The 15,565-nt window shown below is 39.5% G+C and overlaps 2 long non-coding RNA genes across 2 annotated transcripts in view; one reads left to right on the top strand and one right to left on the bottom strand.

The window, feature by feature from the left end:
* Window positions 1-15,565, bottom strand: part of LOC148149386 (uncharacterized) — a 104,302-nt gene that overhangs the window by 62,174 nt on the left and 26,563 nt on the right. The window lies entirely within an intron of this gene.
* LOC122553517 (uncharacterized) overlaps window positions 7,627-15,565 on the top strand; it is a 146,235-nt gene continuing 138,296 nt past the window's right edge. Inside the window, exon 1 of the long non-coding RNA XR_006312746.2 lies at window positions 7,627-7,753. This is a non-coding gene — a long non-coding RNA (uncharacterized LOC122553517). The remainder of the gene's footprint in view (window positions 7,754-15,565) is intronic.

Here is a 15,565-nt window from a genome sequence, read left to right on the forward strand (position 1 = left end):
TCAGTTTCCTACCACAGGGGTGGCACGGTGGCTCAGTGGTTAGCACGACTGCCTCACAGCACCATGAACCCGTGTTTGATTCCAGCCTCAGGTGACTGTCTGTATGGAGCTTGCACATACTCCCAGTGTCTGCGTTGGTTTCCTCCAGGTGCTCCAGTTTCCTCCCACAATTCAAAAATGTGCAGGTCAGGTGAACTGGCCATGCTAAAATTGCCCATAGTGTTCAGGTATGTGTAGGTTAGGTGCATTGGTCAGTGGTAAATGTAGAGTAATAGGGTAGGGGAATGGGTCTGCATGGGTTACTCTTCAGAGGGTGGGTGTGGACTTGTTGGGCCAAACGGCCTGTTTCCACACTGTAGGGATTCTATGATAATTCTATGATGATGACGATAAACCAATTCTCTATCCATGCCTCCAATTACTATACTACCTTCAACACCAGAGGCTCTTATCTTATAACTTAATATTTTGTGAGATAACTTGTCCAACACCTTTTAAAGTCTAAATACAACAGTTGCTGGCTCTCCTCTATCCACTCTGGTTGAGACTTCGCTGAAAACTTGCAAATTAGTCAGACAAGATTTCCCTTTCTAAAGCTATGCTGATTCTGTTTGCCTATCAAGTAATTTTTAGACTTCAATTAAATCATTGGCTAAGCAGAGATCTGATAGAAGTTTTCAAAATCATGAGAGTCCTGGTTACAGCAGACAGGGAGAAAGAACTCCATCTTGTAAAAAAATGGAGAACGAGAAGGCACAGATTTCATGTGATTTGCAATTGTAGAAAATTAGATGTCAGAAAAATCATGAGGCAATCAAATATATTTTTAAACCAGATATGTAGTACTTCAGTTGAATTCCTTAATCCCTTTATCATCCACAAAACTACAATGTAAACTGGAACATTTTCCTGTCTGTCAGTTTTAAATCTGTTACATATTATGACGCCAAAATGATTTTCCTGGTTTGGTGCCTAAGTGGAACGTATTGTCTAGGTGTTATAAATACTGGAAAATCAAATTGCTCATAGAATAAGGAACCTGCCCAAACCTCCCTCCATTAATTTAATGAAATCAAAATCAGGTGGTCTCTTTGACAGGCTTGCACTCCCAGGCTGTTCATTTTCTGCTACACTTTTCGAGGTCTGTAAATCTTAGTTCACATGGAGTACAGGCTTTAAGGTCTATAGCGAGTCCAATCCAAACTCCAAAGAATGAAATCCCAATTCTACCAGTGCACCTTTGTTTAGATTAGATTCGCTACAGTATGAAAACAGGCCCTGCGGCCCAAAAAGTCCACACCGACCCTCCAAAGAGTAACCCGCTCAGACCCGTTCCCCGACCCCATATTTACCCTTGACTAATGCACCTAACACTATGGACAATTTAGCATGGCCAATTCACCTAATCTGCACATCTTTGGACTGTGGGAGGAAACTGAGAACCCGGAGGAAACCCACGCAGACATGGGGAGAATGTGCAAACTCCACACAGACAGTCGCCTATGGTGGGAATCAAACCCGGGTCCCTGGCGCTGTGAGACAGCAGTGCTAACCTCTGAGCCATCGTGCTGCCTGTAATGTACCAACTGTGCCACCTGTTTAGTGTGTACAAATTTAAAAAAAAAATTCTTTCATAGAATGAGGTGTCAGTGGCTGGGCCAGCATTTAATGCCCATCCCTAACGTGTCTTCTCTGAATCTGCTGCCTACAAGACCAGAGGACCATAAGACATAGGAGCAGAAATTAGGCCATTCAACCTATCGGATCTGCTCCGCCATTCAGTCATGGATGATAAGCTTCTCAGCCCCATTCTCTCGTTTTCTCCCCGTAACCCTTGATCCCCTTGACAATCAAGAATCTATCTAATTCGTCTTAAATATTCTCAATGACCTGGCCTCCACTGTCTTCTATGGCAATGAATTCTATTGATTCACCACTCTCTGGGTGAAGAAGTTTCTCCTTATCTCTGTCTTAAAAGGTCTTCCCTTTACTCTAAGGCTGTGTCCTGGGGTCCTTGTCTCTCCTACTAATGGAAACATCTTCCCAACATCTACTCTGTCCAGGCCATTCAGTATTCTGTAAGTTTCTATTAGATCCCCCCATCATCCTTCTAAACTCCATCGAATATCATCCCAGAGTCCTCAAACTTTCCTCATATGTTAAGCTTTTCATTCCTGGGACCATTCTTCTCTGAACCTGCTCCAGAGACATTACATCCTTCCTGAGATATGCAGCCCAATACTCTAAATGTGGTCTGACCAGAGCCTTAGAAGTACCTTCCTGCTTTTATATTCTAGTCCTCTCAAGATAAATGCCAACATAGCATTTGTCTTCCTAACTACTGACTCAACCTGACTTTACCTTGAGAGAATTATGGACCTAATGTCCCAAGTCTTTTTGCACTTCAGACTTCTGAATTTTGTCCCCATTTAGAAAATAGTCCATGTCTCTATTTTCCTATCAAAGTGCATGACCTCACACTTTCCCATGCTGAACTCCATCTGCCACTCCTTTGCCCACTCTCCTAACCTGTCCAATTCCTTCTGCAGCCTCCCTGCCTTCTTAATGCTACCTGTCCTTCTACCTATCTTTGTATTGTTGGCAAACTTAGCCTAAATGCGCTCAGTTTCTGCATTTAGATCATTAATATGTAAAGTGAAAATTGTGATCCCAACACTGAGCCTTGTGGAACACCGCTTGTCACCAGCTGCCATCCTTTTATCCCCAGTCTCTGTGTTCTGCTATACAGCTGAGCTTTTATCCATGACCCTAACAACAAGGTTCCTTATCTTACTCAGTAGCCTTCTGTGCGGCAGCTTGTGAGTTAATTGATGCCTCTTACAGGTAAACCATGCAATTTGTCCAGTTCAACATGGACCCAGAGAACCAAGGTCCCTGAACTGTCACATGTGCAGCCATTGCTGGCTTCCCTTGGGTCTAAGGAGCCATTGATTGCATCCATGTAGTGTTTAGAGCTCTCTAGCATCATCCAGCCAATTCCTGAACAAGAAGGGATTTCACTCCCTCAATATCAAACTTGTTTGTGACCACTGGCAACAATTCCTGCAGGAGTATGCCATTATCCATGAAGCTGTCACAAAACTTACAACCTACACAACTCCCAGGCTCCTCACATGTTTGCCCCCACCACAAGGACCATTTCCATAGCTTTTTTGGGCAACAAAACATACCATCAGAGGACATGGCTTTTGACTCAAGTGCAAGACCATCACAGTGATGATGAACACACAATAATGTAGCACATTCATTGACTAGGGCTACATCAAACATATACCTGGCCTTCTGAAAATGCACTTCCATTGCTTGTGTATGATGTTCAGTGGTCTGGATCTTTGGCTGATAACCATGTTTGGTACCCATGAGGATGGCCTCAACCGGGACCTCGGGTTCATATCACACTACAGGTGACCCCACTGCACTACACAGACACACACACACACAAGCATACATACACAAACACTCTACATACTCACACACTCATGCAGACTCTCTCTCATTTACATGCTCTCTTTCAGACACACACACATACACACTCACACACATGCACACAACCTCTCACAGGGTTATACTCCGTCACATTCATGCACACACTCTATCAAGAACGCACACATGCAAACACACACTCTCTCACATGTACTCACACTTACGTGCACACATTCACATGCATACACTTACTCTCTCTCGCTCTCTCTCTTTCTCATCCACACACACACACATATATAAGTCTATGGGGTGAACTTGCATTCGATTTTTGCTCAAAAAACACACAACCCACAGGCAGTCAATCCATATAACTTTTTATAAATTCCGACTTTAGAAATACAGCCAGTCTGACTCAAGATTGAGATACAGACAAACTCTAACCTCACACCTTTAATACATTGTCTGAACTGAGATGTCACCTTTTTTATAAAACCTGAAGTTATTTTAAAAATGTGACTTAAAAGGAGTTCTGGGATTTACATATTAATGAACTGAAACCTGCAACCGATTCTAAAAGATGAAAGACTTAACAGTAATCTAGGTTTGTTCAATATATCGTTTTAATTGCATGACACTGTATTCTTTTGCTATAAATTCTGTGTCTTATGATCCTGCCTCACTAGTTACCTGATAAAGGAGCAGTGCTTTGAAAGCTAATACTTCCAAATAAACCTGTTTTGACGATAACCTGGTGTTGTGTGATTTTTAACATTGCCTGTCATCGCAGGAAAGTACACTCCTGTATTAAATCGACAGGTTTGTCAGAATAGTGATTTTTTTGGCAGTATTCTGCACAACATAGCTCAGTGATATGGTGAGAACTTCAAAGAGGGGGAGATGGACCAGTCACGTATGCTCTATTCCTGATGAAGGGCTTTTGCCCGAAACGTCGATTTTCCTGCTCCTCGGATGCTGCCTGATCTGCTGTGCTTTTCCAGCACCCCTCTAATCCAGTCACATATCTCCTCAGGCAAGGATAAAGAGAAGTATGATGGAGAAGCTGAGGGAGCAATGCTCATGGGGAAGAATAATGATGCCCACAAGAACCTTATAGTGGCTGTATTTGAGCACGAATATATTTTCATGAACATTTGTGGACACTCAGAATTAATATTCAGTTGCAATGCATAAGTCTTATTGACTTCAATGAAGTTCTTGTTTTATAATGGTGGAAGTTTCTTCGTCCGATTGACATACATTGCCTAGTTCTTTGTTGCCTTTACACATATAAACTCCCATTGAGTTTAATGGCCAGAGCATTAACCTGGAGTTCTGTGGGCTCACTTGGGTTCTGTGCTTGTAATGTCAGAGAATGTCAGAGAAATGTACAGGAGCTACACCTTGCTAATTGACTCACACAGAATAAAAATGTAGCTTCCGAGAGAATTGTCCTCATGTGCTTTGTGTAACAAGAAAGTGATAACGGCAGAATTATGATTGAGAGGGTCCCGAATGAAAGGTGGCTGTATGTGGTGAAAAAGTTGGAGTTGATGGATTTTATTTGATCTGTGTGTGATGTTTGCTTGATGTGTTCATGCTCCAATAACCTTCTATGGTGCTGTCCTTTACCATTCAGCCTTTGGTGAGAAGATAGGCAATGTTTCAATTCTCCTAGTTGCGATGACAGAAAGTGATCTGTTGGAATGTGAGCTAATGAGTGCTGAATGCAGGTCCCTTTCTCCTTTCTGAGTGATTCAGGGGCAGGTGTCTTAGAGGAAGTATCACTGCGTTGCTCTGTGTCCAATGCAAGTAGGCATAACTAATTGAAAAACACTTAATGAGACATGAGGCACATAATGGATAGATCTGTCATCCGACGATGTGTGTGAGGATCCTCTAACAGTGGCAAACAGTGGCAAAGTTATGTTTGTATGACTGTGTCCTACCAGTATAAAGGTTTTGCAGACAGTGACACTAACTCTGCTTGACCACAGTAGATTATCCATTCTCTTGTGGAACGGAATCCATTCATGCCTCCAGGATGATCCTGTGCTGGCCACCTCCACCAATGCTGTCTTTATCAGGCAGGATGGCCTCCTGTTGGCATCCTTGGGAAACAAGGTGTTCCCGCACTCACAGACGCCCTGCAGGAGCAACTCAGGGAGTGGTCACAAATTTCTGGCTTCTGCCTCTTTCCAGCCATCTCCATGCTTGAATAGAGCCAGGATACAATGTCCTGGATTCCAGAGACTGAAATGCTTTTAAATAGGGCACCAGAAGTTGAAATGTAGAAAGTCCCGGCAGGTTCCAGAAACTCCTGCCTGCCCACCAATAAAACTTTGTGGTATACCTGTGTATGCATATATTATGAGCTTTAAAAAGTAATTGCACAATAAAACCCAACCTGCCCCTGAATGGAAGCCCCACTTGATCTTTCGGCTCGCCGTGGACTCAGAAGACCAAATTCCTTCTAATGTGTATCAAACTGATTTGTGTAGCTCTTTGTTTGCTAGGTCACACAGTTTATCCTTAAGTCATCTTCAGTTTTTTCAGAAAGATGTAAAGGGATCTATTAAGAATAAACCAGAATACTTCTAGCAATAATATTAAAACCCTGTTCATTGTTCAAGTTTGAATGTAATTTTGAATTATTCTATGGGAAGAATTGACAAGCTGTCTTCAGAGCCTGTGGATGATACATCTTTTACTACTGGAAGAATTCTTTCTTCGAAGGAAGAAATACATACATTCAGAAATACATACTGCACTTGTAATTTATACTTGACAATAAAGTGACATTGATGACTGCAGAAGTGAAAGCAATCTAGTAAAATTATTTAAATAACAAAATTTGAATAAACAATTGTTCTAAAAGATTTTCACTTATTTTGAAAATCATTCATGTTGCAATGGCCAAGTATTTGGTAAAAACGGTAAACTTAACAAGTTGTAGTGGTGATCTGTTGCATAGACTAAGTTATGTTTAAACAAATATATGGGCTATTCGATAGTTTTGCTAAATTTAAATGGAATACCAATGTTTTGTTCTAAAACGAAGACCAGCTATTATGTTTAATTTTTAACAGTAATATAACCTTGCAATTAGGTATAGAGTACTGCCAGAGCAAAATTATATTTAGATTTTAAATATTTCTTTCAAATAATGCATAATAATGGACAACTTGTGGAAATGCAATTTTCTTGAAAACAGCCATAAAAAAATGTCTCAGCTTAGGGCTAAAGTAAAAATAGGACAAACAAAATCATGATATTTGGCACTGTAAATGTATGACTATTACGAGGCCATGTAAATAAGAAACCTTATCCACAGGTAAGTTCCAGCCAGTTTTCAATAATGCCAAATACGCAAACGAATAACTAGAACAAACAAAACAATTTTACCATTTTACAAACAGCTGCTCAAGAACACACATTGAGAGAAGCCTTGCTTTTGTGCCAAAATGGAGGAAACCATCCGCTTCAGATAGTAATTGAAATTAGTAGGTAATCAACTCAGTGTATGAAGGACTCATTCTAAAACTTTGACCTACATTGAATTGGCAGGTCATCAGTAACCTGAAACCTACTAAAAAGGCACAATGTGATCTGACCTTAATCACCAACTTGACATGAAATTGTATGGAAGATGTGACCCAGTCTGAATGTCCAAATAACCTGACCCAAAATGCACAACAAGTATGGCATAATCTCTCGCAGCAGACTGACAGTGTCATGATCTGTTGCCCCGATTCCTACTTGCCTTGGTGCAGATAATCATGAATACGGAGAATTGGGACCTCATCACGCTAGGTAATTTAAAGTAATAATTAGATTTTCATTCTGTGGGTAATATTAGATTTCCATTCTGGAGGTAATTCGGTCTCAATTTTCTTAAAGTATTGGATAGCATTGTATTCATTCAATTCTGTTTCATTCAGAATAACTTAATTTTCCACCTTTTGTGTTTTTCAAAATCCTTATAGATTCACAGATGCTGGCCATCATTATTACAAGGTAATGGGTTAGAAATTGGTCCTTGTGCCTGTATTCTTTCTGGCTGATCAAGCAGCAGCAATGATCTAAACTGATGTTCGAGAAGTATAATAATAACAATCTTTAGTCATCAGGAAATAATTAGCATACTGCGGCTACGTGTTCCCAGTCAGAAAACGGAGTACACTCAGCTCTTGTTACTGCGGGGAATAGGGGCACGGATTTCCCGTGGGCACCTTTCCGTTTACCGTGATGACCCGTTTACGGAGGCAGACCAGTGGGAAACGAAAAGGTGTGGTCCGGGGCCGAATTTGAGGTACACAGGGTCAGCAGGTAGCAAATTGGCGGATAACGAAGACTCGGTGTATATTGTTTCCAATGCAAATAATGGCCACCGTGATCCATTTGTACAAGCAACTGCACCATAAAGCACACCAGCATATATTGATCACTTAACATTTTTATGACCTGAGTTGTTATTTTTTAGTTTGGTTTGTCTAAGTAGGTTTAACTGGACTGACACTTTAGAAGCTTACAGAAAGCGATAAGTTAGATCATATCTTTTGGTTCAGTTATAAATTAAAGGTGCAATTGCATTGTTTAAGAGCAACCTGTCATCTTGGTGTCCTGGCTTGAATTCGTTTAAAAAAAATGCTAATCGACTAGTCATTCATCTCACTATTATTTGTGAAGCATTATCTTATGCAATATGGCTACTGGTGACATCTTGGTAACAACATTCACCACATTTCAAAGATCAAACCATGTTTTGGGATGGGGTGTTGTGACAATGGGGCACTTTATAATGGAAAATTTTATTTCTTCATATGGTAAACTTATGCATTTTTGCAGTCTAATATCACTGTTATTGTCCTCATGAAGCAAAGAAAGAACAAAATTGCTATTATGAACAAAATGAATATTTTGTCATAAGCCCTAATTCAATACTTTTGAAGTGTGTATTTTTTGAGTGTTAGAGTTCTTTTACCTTGAGGCTAAAATGCTACTGACCTAACCCAAAAATATTGTCTAATGTTTAACTTGTAAACCTAATTGCAACTAAGTTGCTCAAATAGTATTATTGACCACTCTATTAAATATTATTTAAAAATTGTGTTCTAGTTAAAAAACAAATTTTGCTTCAAACAGAACATTGATTATTCATCTTGGAAATGTAAACAGTTTTAAATTGGAATATCAATTGTTATCGGAAAGAAATGAAGTTTAATAGGGTTTAGTTGTCCTTAGGTAACCACAAGATTTAATTCACTTATAGATAATGTATTGGTTGTTACAATTGTAAGAGTTTTAAGATTATTATGTCTCAGTCAATTTACTGATACTGGAGGGAGTCATGTGGCCTGTTCTGAAGTCTTGTCTGACTGTAGCCTGGTTGGTTTAATTGTTAAAGATCGTTACTGGGATGGCATGATGGCTCAGTGTTTAGCATAGCTGCCTCACAGTGCCAGAGACTCAGCCTTGGATAATGATGTGCATGAAGTTTGCACGTTTGGGTTTGATTTATAAGGAGGGCTGGACAGGCTGGGACCCTTTTCCACTGGAGCACAGGTTAAGAGGTCACCTTTATAAAGGTTTATCAATCATGAGGGGTATAGAAAAGGTGAATGGCAGGTGTCTTTTCTTTAGGGTAGGGGATTTCAAGACCGGGGACATATTTTTAAGGTGAGAGGAGAAAGATTTAAAAAAGACATGAAGGGCAATTTTTTTTTTAAACAGCGTGGTCGTGTGTGGAATAAACTTGCAGAGGAAGTAATGGATGTGGGTACAGTTATAATGTTGAAAAGACATTTGGATAAGTATATGGAAAAAAGAATGTTTGGAGAGATTTGGTCCAAGTGCTGGTAGGTGAGACTAGTTTAGTATGGAATTATGGTCTGCATGGACTCGTTGGACTGAAGGGTCTGTTTCTGTGCTGTATGACTCTATAACCATAACTCTTTGTGCCTGTGTGGGCTTCTGCTGGATGCCCCTGTTTTCTCCCGCAGTCCAAAGATGTGAACGTTAGATGGCTTGACCACAGTAAATTGCTCATAAAGTGCAGGCTGTGTGAATTAGGCATGGTCAATGTGAGGTTACAGGAATATGGGGGTGTTCTGGGTGGGATGCTGTTCAGAGGTTTGTTGCAGACTTGATGAGCCAAATGGCGTCTTTCCACACTATAGGGGTTCAAAGGTAAATGTAGTTTACCCTTGGAGAAAATGGCATCAATTTCTGAGCTTACAAAGGGATGCAGGAAAGAGGAGTCATGGGAGGACAGTTGGCTCTTCAAACCTGCTCCACCATTTAACTTGATCTTGGTGGATCTACCACTTGAATGGCATTTTGGCACACAATCCCCATATCCCTTAATATGTTTAATATCTAGAAATCTATTGAATAAACTCAATAATTGAGCATCCAAAGCATTCTGGGATAGAAAAGTTTGAAGATTCAACACACTGAGTGAAGAGATTCCTCCTCATCTTGGGGGTTAGAGTCTGATTCTCTCAAAGTCTGAAATTGTGCTGTAAAGCTGCTACTTACTTTTAAGATAGAAGAGAGCCAGGTTTCCAGGATTGGTAATTATCATTTTTACCTAGATACAAGGCTTATATGTTTCACGTTGTCATGAGGAAGAGGAAAGGGACAACCACTTTTAGATCTGGATACAGAATTCCATATAAATCACTGAATCTCAGACAGGTAGCAGTTTCTGTGTGGGCAGCTGAGAGAAAGGCTGCTTGACCTAGCAAGCCAGATGCAGAAAGAGATTGTCTCAGTTTGAATAGATTCATCCTGTAGCCTTCTAGGGATTCCAGGAGATTTGTCCTGACTTGGTCGGGGGAAGAAGAATAATTGGAACAGGGACTATAGCTAATGGCAAATTTAAGAAACCTTCTGCAAATTGATATAAGCACTTGGAGATGGTCAGCTGAAGTTGCTTCTCAGCAAAATAGGATATGGGGGTCCATTTGAAACGATGAACAACTGTGGACTATAATTCCATGGAGAGTATGATATGTGGTAAGTATAAATGTATAACATTTTTTTCTATATTTCAAGGTACAAGTTAACTACTGGAAGAAAAATAGTTTTTAATCATTGTGTTTTAGTTATTTGCTACAGTAAAGGTCATTGACATGAAATCTTTTCATGTCATCTCTTATAGTTATTCATTTTAAACAAGATCAATCTCTACAAAGATCATAATGTGACTCACTGCAAACCCAGCTGTGAGAAAACCTCTTAAAATTAGTTGAAAAATAATTACCTCAGTGCTAGTTATTGTAATTGTACCATCATACCAGTGTTTTGATTTTGTAGTTAATTTTTGAATGAAAAGTCCATTTCACATTACTGTAAAATAATATTTTTAAGTTCCGTAGCATTTAAAATCATTGCACTTTTGATAGAAGGTTTTCATTTTAGTAGCAGATCCATAATCTACAGTTTGATGAAGGACAGAAACAACATTCGGCCATTTTACTGAATGAGGTCCTTTTACCATTTTGGTAGGCATAAGTAGCTCTATCTTATTAAAATAACTATTTCTCTCTAATCACCTAATATTTCTTAAGAACATATATACTCAATATATTGTTACAAATGTGAGATCTTATACAGTGGTATGATTAAACTGATTCTTTTACTTTAAGGTAAAATAGAATGTCATGTAGTGGGGAACGGTGAAATTATACAAATCTTTGTCCAGATACAGGCCAATATAATTCTATAGAAGCTGACTTCTATAGGAAATCAACCATCAGTTTCACACCTTGATACAAAAGAGGAGCTTTGAACACAAACACTCTCAGACTCAGGGATCACAAGAGAGAGAGAGATCACTGTTATGTAAAGCAAAGAAATAAAGACTGTCTTGTATCAGCCACTGAGTTTAAAAGATGTTTTGAAGAAATGTTGGAGAGTCACTGCAGTGCATCTTGTAGATCGTACACACTCACATGTGACTATGCAGTGGTGGTGGAAGGAGCGGGTGTTTGTGGATATGGTCCTAATTAAGTGAACTGCATTGTTCGTAATGTGCTTCAATACTTTTGAATTTTATTGGAGCTGCACTCATCCAGTGAGTGCAGAGTATTCCACCAGACTCCTAACTTGGGCCTTGTAAATGGTGGACAGGCTTTTGAGAATCAGGAAGTTATTTGAAATAGAATTCCAAGGCTCTGCCTTGCACTTTTAGCCACTGCATTTTCACGGCTAGTCCGGGTCTATTTCTGTTTAATGGTAATCCCGCTCAGCATAATGCCAGATATAGATTGTGACTGCATTAAATGCCAAAGGATGATGGTTATTTTCTCTCTTGTTGGAGATAGTTATTGTCTGGCACTTGTGTGGTGAAAATTTTACTGGCTACTTATTAGCCCAAGCCCGAATGTTGTCCAGGTCCTGTTGCATATGGTCATAGACTCAATCAGTATTGAGGAGTTGTGAATGGTGTTGAACGTTGTGTAACCATCAGAGAATAACCCTTACTTCTGACACACTTCTTATGGAGAGAAGGACAATGATGAAGCAGCTGAAGATGATTGAGCCTAGGATACTTCTCTGTGGACCTCCTCCAGAGGTGGCCTGAGACTGAGACAATTGACCTCCTACAAGGGCAATCATCTTTCTTTATGCCAGCTATGACTCCAACCAGTGGAAACATCTTTTCCTTCTGATTCTTACTGACTCGAGTTTTGCCAGGGCTCCTTGATGCCACACTCTGTAAAATGCTACACTAATGTTGGGAGTATTCACTCTCCATCATCTCTTGGGTTCAGCTATTTTATCCATTTTTGGACTATTGCAGTAATGAGATCAGGAGCTGAGCTGCCCTGGTGGAACTTGAACTGGGCATCAGTGAGCAAGTTATTACTGAGCAAGTGTCACTTGGTAATACTATGAAGACCTCATCCATCACTTTGCTTGTAATTGAAAGTAGACTGAGAAAGTGGTAATTAGCTGCATCAGATTTGTCCTGCTTTTAGATGATGAGATATAACTGAGAAATTTTCCCCTTTATCAGGTAGCTGCCAGGTTTGTGTTGACACTGGGATAGCTTGGCTCCAGGTTGGCTAATTCTGGACCACAAGTTTTTAGTATAATTGTTGGAATGTGGTCACAGCCTGCGGTCTTTGCATAATCCAGTACATTCAACCATTTTTCAATATCATAGGGAATGAAATGAATTGGCTAAAGATGTGCATCTGTGTTGCTGTGGACTGCTGGAGGCTGCTGAGCTGGTGTAATCAGGTCTAATTTTTCTTTAAAATCCTCCTTTAAAATTTTAACTCACTCCACCATGCTTTTCACCACTCCTACGAGCTCTGTATTTGACTTGTCTCTTTTTACTTATGCTTCCATGAACTGCATGACACTTTTCTATGTTAAAGACATGTCATCTGACTAAGGGATGCAGGATAAATACAGCCGTATGGAATTAGATCAGTCATGGCAGGTCACAGGTTCAAGAATTAAAAGATCTATTCCTGATCCAATAGTTGTATCCTAGTACAGGAATTCAAGTTGCTATAATTGTTCTCAGAAAAGTATGTGATCATTAGTTTAGAAAAAAATCAATAAGTTACATTTAAAGATTACTTTCAGTGAGATTCATGGCAGATTCTCCAAAATAGTAAGTTGCAAATTCTTTTTCCTTTCACCAAGGTAATCCCTACTATTTCTATGGTACTACTTTCAAATTTTAACGGCATGTGGGGTGCAATGATTTTGACATTATTTGTATATCTTTGAACCCTCATGTTATCATATCATTTTCCTAGCAAATATCTTACTAGCAACAACAAATCCTAAGGCAAGACTTTCAAAGTTTAGTTGATGGCTACAAGGTAGTTGAAATAATCTGTTAGTAGTAATCAACACTTCTCTTGGCATTTACTGATTAAATTTATTTCCTAAGTAGACGTCTCCCAATGTTGATGCAAGAATTTTCTACCTCTAAGTTATTTTCTATTAATCTATACTATACGAAATTATTAGCTGCACATTTTCTTCAAAACATTTGTGAAGGTAATGGCCATTGGAATATCCATAAGCATTACTTGGTATTGCCTGATGTCTTTATGTGAGGCTGCCAGAGGGTTTTCCACACAAGCCAGGGAAGTGCAATACTCTCTGCCTACAATAATAAACATTATAAATGCTGTTAATGTAAATTGTGATCATTAATTGCCCTGATCTTGTTTTATGTTAGTGCAAGTTCAAAAGACTTAGAATAGAATGGGACATATCCTTAAATATAAGAAGCCAAGGGTGAGATACATGTAAACCTTAATGTACACAGGCAGAATCTCAGACTATACAAGAAATTGTTTCAGATGAAATTATATATCTTAAGGCTCATTGCTGAAATGTAAACTTTTTACATACATGAATATAAAGTGGATCTTGTGTTATTGTCATAATGTTGGAGATGAATGTAGGAGGTTGAGAGACAACCTTATAGAAGTTCATAAAATAATGAGGGATACAGAAAGTGTTAATGATGGGGAATTGCAAGACTAAGGAGCACATTTTTAAGGAGAGAGATTTAAAAAAAGACATGAGGGGCAAATCCTTTACACGGAGGGCGGTTTGTTCCTGGAATGACCTTCCAGAAGAAGTGGTGGACGTCGGTATAATTACAACATTTAAAAGACATTTGCAAAGGGCATGAGAAGAAAAGGTTTGGAGTGATATGGGCCAAGAGCAGGCAGGTGGAACTATTTTAGTTTGGGATTATAGTTGGAACTGGTTGGGCGAAAGGGTCTGTTTCCATGCTGTATGACTCTGAGGTTCAATTGATGACTTAGGGGAGGAAGAGAAAGGGGTGCTCCACTAATTTTGTTTTTCTAACTATTTTAGCCTCCAGGAATTGATTCTTAATATGCTGCAGGAGAATTTGTAAGTGACTAAGGCTTATTCTATTCTTAAAGTTCAAAATGGTATAGCAAATGGTGGTAAAGTTAATGAAATGTATATGAAATAATGCACAATTGAATAAAATAATCAAGTCACTTATTTGAACACATTAAGTGCAGCAGATGATGAATGATTCACAGTTATAGCATGTGGAAGCTTCTCAATGTCAGTTTGATCCAGACGAAACAAGTCTGAAAGAAATGTTATAAATTTGAGCAGTTTTGGTGCTCAACTACAGATATCTAAAGCAACAGGAAGGGGAAATTGTACCAGGAGATGGTCACACCTCATAGGATAGAGATTTCTGCTTTGGTCAATGTTTAGTGTCAGAAAAGTGTGACTGCAAGTGAGAAAGATGGAAGGACCTAGAGGACAGGAATCTTTGCAATTGCCCAACAGCTCTGAGATTCTTTCAGCTGAGTGTAGGGCGGGGGAAGCATGCTGCAGAGTGGATGAGTAACTGACCATGGCACCATGACAGAGAAAGAAAGTCCCTGAAATAGGGATAGCAAAAAGTCAGAGGGATTGACAACCATTATATGTAAGAAACAACATAAGTCTAAAGTGATGCAAAGTTTTAGGACATCTGCTCAGGACTGAAGAGCAACCTGCAGTGGGAGGAGGAGGATTCAATGGTCATGGTCTATACAGGCTGAACAAAGATGGTGGCACTGCGCAGACAGTGTGAGGAACTAGGAACCAAATAAAGAAACAAAACCTTAAAGATTATCATCTCTGGCTTATTACTTGAGCCTTATACAAATTGGCAGAGGGCAAGTAAGGTTCAAGGCTGGTATGGGAGAAGTGGTTCATGGGGCACTGGAACTAAACTGGGGCAAGTGGGAATTGTACCAGGGGATAGTGTCTGTCTAAACTCTGCTGGGCAAGAGTTTTTGTAAACTACATAACCAGAGGATTTTAAAGGAAACTCAAAAGGCTAGCATTAGGATATAGCATGTAATAGTGAAGTCTAACAGTTCTTTATTGTGAGGGGAAATGAATACAAGAGTACAAAAGTTATGGTTCAGTTACACAAGGCACTGGTGAGGCCACTGATTACTGCGCATAGTATTGGTTATCTTAATTAAGGAAAGATACAAATGCTTTGGAAGCAATTCAGAAGAGGTTTATCAGACATACAACTAGAATGGATGGGTTAGAGTGGTGCTGGAAAAGCACAGCAGGTCAGGCAGCAACCGAGGAG

Source organism: Chiloscyllium plagiosum, unplaced genomic scaffold (assembly GCF_037043375.1).
Source record: "Chiloscyllium plagiosum isolate Xiang-an unplaced genomic scaffold, Cpla_swu_hap1 HiC_scaffold_8, whole genome shotgun sequence".
Taxonomy (NCBI): Eukaryota; Metazoa; Chordata; class Chondrichthyes; order Orectolobiformes; family Hemiscylliidae; genus Chiloscyllium; species Chiloscyllium plagiosum.